The sequence below is a fragment of the Arachis stenosperma genome, chromosome 10 (assembly GCF_014773155.1).
Source record: "Arachis stenosperma cultivar V10309 chromosome 10, arast.V10309.gnm1.PFL2, whole genome shotgun sequence".
In the NCBI taxonomy this organism is placed as follows: Eukaryota; Viridiplantae; Streptophyta; class Magnoliopsida; order Fabales; family Fabaceae; genus Arachis; species Arachis stenosperma.
In genome coordinates, this window is record NC_080386.1 from 86,319,731 (window position 1) to 86,328,265 (window position 8,535).

Sequence of the window (8,535 nt, forward strand, 5' to 3'; positions counted from 1 at the left end):
CCTAGTAATGAACTTGCATCAGCAAGTGAATTCTTTGAGACAGAAGAATCTTCTCCAAGTGAATACGAAGATGATGCAGAGGTCGACTTTTCTCAACCTCCTAATTATGACTCAAGTGATGAGGAAGATATGGAAGACTTTAACCAGAACATGACTGGAATGGAAAAAGTTTGCAAAGAAGTGGAGGAATTCACTGAAGACCAGAAGGGAGTAGAGCTTGCAGAACCACTGGAAACACCGATCCCAAGGCCATTACCACCCAACACAAACTTCAAGTGGGTAAAATCCTTGACCTTTCTCTTCAATTTTCCACTTGAATATGGTTTACTTGAAACAGATGGCCAGCTTAGAGCTCTCTGCAGCTTTAAGAGCAAAAGGGAAATGACTTGCACTCAGAGCTAGTATGCAAGATTCAATGAGGCTTCACACTTGAATTTGAGGTGCAAAGATTGGTGTCAAGCTCAATCGAAAGGATCTCAGAAGCTGTTTGGTCACTGCAGTGGGAATTCAGATTACTCACCACCCGACTGGAAAAATGCATATCAAGACAAACACAGGTGTAAAAGTAGAGTTTGGGATCCTGGAATCTATTCTGACATTCAACACCCCGGGAACTTGGAAGCCTGTTTGAAACTGCTCAAAGGCTTTACGTACCTTGTTTGGGACCCCGGAGGATACTGGCATTCCAAACACTGGTGGAGATTTCTGGATGAATTCAAGCACAAGCCACCATAATAGGAAGCTCATCAAATGTCCAACTTAAGGACTTTAACTAAAAGTGCTAGGTGGGAGACAACCCACCATGGTATGATCTTTCCTTCTCCATTCTACTCTATTTTTGAATTTTGTTTGAACCTGAATTTTTGCATGACGTTCATTGCATTTTGCATTCTGCATACTGTAAAAAAAAAAATAAGAGAGCACGCGACGCGACAGCGTCGATGACGCGTACGCGTCATATGTGCGTTGGGAAGAAAAGAATAGTGAACAGAGAGTCACGCGAGAGCGTGGCTGGAGGCGTGCCTTTGGCACAACTTAATCCACGCGACCGCGTTGCTGACGCATCTGCGTCATGTGCAAAACAGCCTCCCCACGCATCCGTATCACCCACGCGATCGCATGGCCCTGTAAATCGACGTATAAGGGTGTATGGCCGAAAGTTGAGCTGGAATTGGGCTGGACTCATGCTCGAAGCACAAGCCCTACCACGCAAACGCGTGCCCCACGTGTCCGCTTCATTTTTCAAAATACGCCATCCACGCGATCGCGTCCCCCACGCGACCGCGTTACCCAGATTTTTGGCAAAATGCATCTAAACAGAGAGTTGTGCGAACGCGATGCTGCACTTGCGCCACTAGCACAAATTGAGTCACGCGTCCGCTTGCCACACGCGTCCGCATCACAAGCGGCGCACAGCTTATCCAAACCAGCCAAATATCTTATCTTTTCTTCCCCAAATCTAAATCTTTTCTGTTCCTTCTTGTTTCTTTCTTCCTTCCTTTCTTTTTCTTTCTTTTTTCTTTCTTTTTTCTTTTAATTGGTGCTGGAAATTTATTTGGGTCATTATTTTGCTTGTGGATTGTTAAGAAATTGCTTGACAATTATATATTATTTTTTTAAGGGTGCTTGCATGTTCAATTTAATACTTTCCATACCTTATTTAATATGCATGCTTTGTGTTTGTGAAAAAGCCCGTATGGCATTGGGCATTCTTAATTATTCTATCCTTCTACTATAATGCCTGTTTTTCACAAAACCTTTTTCAATATTTTATTAATTAAATATAATTATCAATACAAACGTTATTGTTAGTTTCTCACGAATAATAATACATTAAGGCTTTTAATGCTTGATTTACGCTACTCATGCCTTTGCCAGCATGCCAATAAACATCTTGCATTTAATTGCCTCAATTTATCATGCTATGCTTCCATTGATGTCCTAATTTCATGGAATCGCGACCATGTGTTAACGACATTCTTCTTTATTTTGGCATGATTCTTACTAGTATTGCCCTCTCCCTTGCTCTATCCCTTTGACTTCATGTCCCTTTCCTTTCTCCCTTTTTCAGGATGGCCACCAGGAAGGGTAAAAAGAAAGACTCTACAATGAGCACCGGCTGAGGAACCACAACCCCCGCCCACCTGCACATTGTTGCATGCACCGAGGATGGTGCAATCTTTAAGTGTGGGGAGGTCGATACCGATCTCCACGGGTTAGTTAGTCCCTTCTCAACACCAATTTTTGTTTTTCATTGTTGCATTTGCATGTTTGATTGCATGTTTGTTTGATTTTGTGCATATATTACCATTACTTAGTTGAAGTAATATTTTCTTTTCCAAGAAACTTTTTATAGTATTTCACTAATTTAAATTAAAAATTTTTTGAAAAACTTGTTTGAAGAAATATTATTTTGGAACATGATTTAGAGCTTGAACACACAAAAATAGTGAGATTTTGAGCCTACTTGATTGGTTGCATATTACCAACTAATATTTTATTTTTGGTGTGTGTTTTTCTCTCTAAAATTGTGATCTTTGTCTTGCTTAATTCTATATTTCCATTATTTAATGTATGCATGCACTTATATAATTGAGGCCTTGTTTCACTGAGCTTACATACCCATATGGCCTTACCTTTCATTATCCTTTGCAAACCAATGTTAAGCCATTTTACCCCTTTATTCTCTACTTTAGCACATCATTAACTCTAAGCGAAAAATAATGTCCTTAATTTGAATCCTTGATTAGCTTAGACTAATGAAAGCGCTCATAAATTAAGTATGGGGAAAGTGGGTTTGGAAACATTTGGTTTGAGAACTGAGTATGTTAGACTTTGTGTGAAAATGTGAAAATTGTTAAGAACATGTTTATGCATTCAATACCTTAACATATGCATTAAAAAAAAGATCAGAAAAATAAAAAGGGGACAAAATGCCCCAAAGTAAATGGCAATAGCAATGCATATGTACTGTACTCAAAACTTGGAATGCATAAATATGTAGTAAACGCAGTTAATGGGTAGTTATTGATTTTATATTACATGGATTGTCCTAAGTTAGGTGAAAAGTTTATGTTAATTAAGGATTCAGATTTTAGTCCACTTGGCCAAATACAATCCTACCTTGACCCTATCCCCATTACAACCCCTAAAAGACCTCTTGATTTGTGTATTGGTGCATTAAATTTTTTGTTGATTGTTAGATGAAAAGCAAGCTATAGAAAGCAAGATTAGTAGAGAATTGAGAGAATTGACCCTAGACACTTGAGAGTTAGAATGATATACACTACCAGTAAGGGTTCAGTGCTTAATTCTATGTTCCCTACTTTCATGAGCTATCTTCTTCTTGCAAGTTATTTGTATTATATTTTGTGATTTGAATTAGTGAAATCCAATTCATATCTGTTCTTGAAAGATTTATTTACTTTTTTTTCTCCAAGTAGGTAGAATCATTTTAGCATGTAGTTGCATTCACATTCATAGATTGCATTGCATGAGTCCTACTTTTCCCTACTCATTTATTTTGTCTCCTTGAGCTTAGCACGAGGACATGCTAATGATTAAGTGTGGGTAGATTGATAAACCACTATTTTATGGTTTATATTGTATTTAATTGAGTAGTTTTATCAAGCTTTTCACCCACTTATTCATATGATTTGCATGATTTTACAATCCCTTCCAAGTTTAGTTCTATGATTGAAAACATGCTTCTTTGGTCTTAATTTAGCTAATCTTAAGTGTTTCAGGCTTCATAGGGCAGGAATGGCTAAGAGAATAAAGAGGAAGCATGCAAAAATGGAAGGAACACAAGGAATTGAGGAGATGACCAGCGAGAAGTCACGTGGTCGCATGGCTCACGCGACTGCACAAAATGAAAGAAATCAGAGTGACGCGTTCGCGTGCCTGACGCGTTCGCGTGCCTGACGCGACCGCGTGGACTGGAAGCTGCACGAACGACGCAAATGCGTGGACGACGCGCACACGTGGTATAAGAGACACTGAGTGACGTGATCGCATGGACGACGCGGCCGCGTGATGTGCGCGATCTGCATAATTACAGAAGTCACTAGCAGAGATTTTGGGCCACATTTTAACCCAGTTTTCGGCCCAGAAACACAGATTAAAGTTAGGAAACATGCAGAGACTCAAGACATGACTGGAGATTCAATCCTTACTCACAATTTTAGGTTTTAGATGTAGTTTTTAGAGAGAGAGGTTCTCTCCTCTCTCTTAGGATTTAGGATTAGGATTCCTCTTAAAGGATTTAGGATTTCTTTTAGTCATTAAGATTGTTTCTTTACACTAGGTTCTATAATATATGTTTCTCTTCTACTTTTATTTACTCTGATGCTTTTATTTGTATCTGATTTATGTTTCCCAATTGGCTTATGAACTTTTCATGTTAGGATTTTCTTAATTAATATAATTTGAAGTATTTTCAGACTCATGATTGCCTTTCCCTATTTTTTATTTAGATTATTTACTATTGGCTTTGGTTGATTAATTGGTGACTCTTGAGTTATCAAACTCATCGTGATTGATAATTGCTATTTTTGCTAATTGAATTGAATTCCAATAACTCTAGTCCTTTCTTAGGAATTGACTAGGACCTGAGGATCAAACTAAATAGTCCACTTGACTTTCCTTTGCTTTAGTAAAGGTTAACTAAGTGGGATTAAAACTCAATTCTCATCACCATTGATAAGGATAACTAGGATAGGAATTCCGATTCTAATACCTTGCCAAGAGTTTATTTTATCATACTATTTTATTTTTCTTATCATTTAACATACTTGTTCCTTACTTTCAAAACCCCCAATTTACAAAACTCATAACCAATAATAAGAACATACCTCCCTGCAATTCCTTGAGAAGACGACCCAAGGTTTAAATACTTCGGTTATCAATTTATTTAGGGGTTTGTTACTTGTGACAACCAAAACATTTGTAAGAAAGGACTTTTGTTGGTTTAGAAACTATACTTGCAACTGGAATTTACTTTGAATTCTAGACCACACAAAAGTTCTCTCTTCACCTCTCAAGTAATTGCTTGCTCAGTTGGCCCACTAGCACCTCTAAATTTCTAATGGAGGCTCTGGTTTCCTGCATAACTTGTGCTTTCGTACTTGCCACTTGTCCACTTATCACGGTGATAGCCTTGCATTCCTCTCTTGGATTTGGAATTGTGTTACCAGGAAGGCTGTTAGTAGTCCTTTGATCAATTTCATTAACTCTGGTGGCTATTTGACCCATTTGAATCTCTAGGTTCTTTATGAATGCTCTGGTTTCCTGTTTAAAACCTGTTAATATTGCTTCCAAATCATTGTTCTGTTGGAAACCGCCCTGAGAATTATTGTTAAAGTTCTGAGGTCTCTGAGGTTGATCCCTCCATCCAAAATTTGGGTGATTTCTCCATCCCTGGTTGTATGTCTTTGAATATGGGTCATTGTTGGGATTCCTAGGACCACTCCCCATGTAATTCACCTGTTCAAAAGAAGGTTGAGTATAATCATAATTATCATTTTGCACAAAATTACCTGCAATGTCATAGGAGACTTCCTGTGGTAGATTTTGGGTATTGATAGCTGAGACTTGCATGCCACCCATCTGTTGAGTAAGTAGATTTATTTGCTGAGACATCAGCTTGTTCTGAGCAAGAAGAGCATTAACAACATCTACTTCCAACACACCTCTCTTCTGAGGGGTTTCAAAATTCACAGGATTCCTGTTAGATGAGTATAAATATTGGTTGCTTGCAACCAATTCAATCAGCTCAATAGTCTCCTCCGGTGTCTTCTTCTTATGCAATAAACCTCCTGCAGAATTGTCTAAGCACATCTTGGACATTTCACCCAAGCCTTCATAAAAGATGTCTAGTTGAGTCTATTTGGAGAACATGTCTGGAGGGCATTACCTAATCAGTAGCTTGTATCTCTTCCAAGCTTCATACAGAGTCTCACCATCCTTCTGCCTAAAATTCTGAACCTCCACCCTAAGCTTAGTCAGCTTCTTTGGTGGGAAAAATTTAGTGAGAAACTCAGTAACCACCTTGTTCCAAGTGTCCAAACTCTCCTTGGGCTGGGAATCTAGGCATAGCTTTGCTCCATCCCTCAGAGCAAACGGGAAGAGCATCAGTTTGTACACATCTCGGTTTACTCCATTTGTCTTCACAGTATCACAAATTTGCAGAAAACTAGAGATAAATTGATTTGGGTCTTCGTGGGGAAGACCGTGATACTGGCAGTTTTGTTGCACCAGAGTGACCAGTTGAGGCTTCAACTCAAAGTTGTTCGCAACAATAAGAGGCACCACAATGCTCTTTCCATACAGATCTGTAGTAGGAGCAGAGAAAGAGCCAAGTACTCTCCTTTGTTCATTCCCATTCGGGTTTGCCGCATTGGTATTATCAGTATTAATTGGATCCATAGTGGATTCTGCAGCCTTGTAAAGTTTTGCTTGTTGTAAACACCACCTGAAAGTCCTTTCGGGTTCAGTATCAAAGTCTAAGACATGTTCTTTGTCTCTGTTCCTACGCATAAACAAACAGCAAACAAGAAAGAATGGAAATCTCTACGTGATAGTGCAGAGAATTCCCAGTGAGGTAATCTGTGTAAAATAATATAATAAAATAAATAATAAATACGTAATACCAAACTTAATTTCAGAAATTAAGAAAAATATTGGTGCTATTTATTTATTCAAAAATTTATTTATTTTTTTTAAATATATATATATATATATATATATTCAAAATAATTTTTTTAAAATAGATTTTAATAAAATTAAAAATAAAATGCCTAATCTAAGGCAATCAAACAACTAATAGTTGTTAATCACAGTCAATCCCCGGCAACGGCGCCAAAAACTTGGTGCGGTATTTTACAACCCACAAACTAACCGGCAAGTGCACCGGGTCGTACCAAGTAATACCTTATGTGAGTAAGGATCAATCCCACGAGGAATGATGGATCAAGCAACAATAGCATTTGATAGGATCAGTTAGGCAAGCAGAAAATGGTTTTGAGATATTCAAAGAACATTAAACAGTAGTTTAAAAATTTCAGAAAGTAAGGAGCAATGAGTTGGGAATAAAATATTTGAGAAAGCAGTTAAGGTTTCAGAGTTATCTAATTTCCATATTAACTTTTATTTCTAATTAATTTAATCATGCAAGGTTTAATTTCATGGCAAACTATATGTGACTAGACCCTAATTCCTTAGACCTTTCTAGTCTCCTCTAAAATTCATTAATTGCCAATTCCTTGGTCAATTAGTTCCAATTAGAGGGTGATGATCAATTTCTAGTTTATATGCCAAAAGAATCCTAATTATCTACAAATAAGGGGATTATATGTCACGTATCCCGTTAAATACAATCAATTAGAAATTCAGTATAATATGTTTTCAAGCTATTGTTCAAGTAAAGAGCTTTTCCAAGTTTTACAAGAACTCAATTAGAACATGGGTCATACTTCCGTTCCACCCATATTCATAAAATAAAGAACGAAAGCAATTATTGAAATATAAATCAAGACATGAATTAAATTAAAAAGATCAAACGAATCAATCCATGAAAATAGACAGAGCTCCTAACCTTAACAATGAAGGATTAGTTGCTCATGGTTCAGAGAAGAAAAATAAGGGTTCTGGTAAAAAATGTGTACCGTGTCTAGATGTACATAGTTCCTATTTATAACTAATCCTAATAAATTTAAAACCTAATTATCTAAAACTAAAAATAACATCTTTTCCTAAAAGATAAGATTTGAATTTAAATTTGAATTAATTAACAAGTCTTCAGCTGATGAGTGGGGACCACTTTCTTTGTCCATTCTGCAGCTTCTAATATGTGTTTTATGGGCTGGAAGCTGGGTCAAAACAGCCCCGAAATCGCTCCCAGTGTTTTTCTGTATTTTTCTGCATGTGGCGCATGTCACACGTATGTGTCAGTCACGCGGATGCGTCACTGGTCTTCTTCGCAAGTCACGCGGACGCGTCGCTGAGCAAATCTTCAATTCACGCGTGTGCGTCAGTCACGCGCACGCGTCGCCATGGATACTTCCAGATCACACGCACGCGTCAGGCACACGTGCGCGTCGCTCCTCGCAGCCATCTCCTTTGATTCTTGTGCTGCAGAAACTCTGTCAAATTTTGCCGAATGCTACCTGAAATAGATAAAATTGCCCAAGACTCAAAATAAGATCCATAGTGGCTAAAATATATTTAATTCTTAATTAAACTAAACAATTTAAGTACAAATTGGTGGACGAAATTGTGATCACTACAACTTCGCACAACTAACCAGCAAGTGCACTGGGTCGTCCAAGTAATAGACCTTACGCGAGTAAGGGTCGATCCCACGGAGATTGTTGGTATGAAGCAAGCTATGGTCACCTTGTAAATCTTAGTCAGGCAGACTCAAATGGGTATAGATGATGAATAAAACATAAAGATAAAGATAGAGATACTTATGTAATTCAATGGTGGGAATTTCAGATAAGCGTATGAAGATGCTTGGTCCCTTCCGTCTCTCTG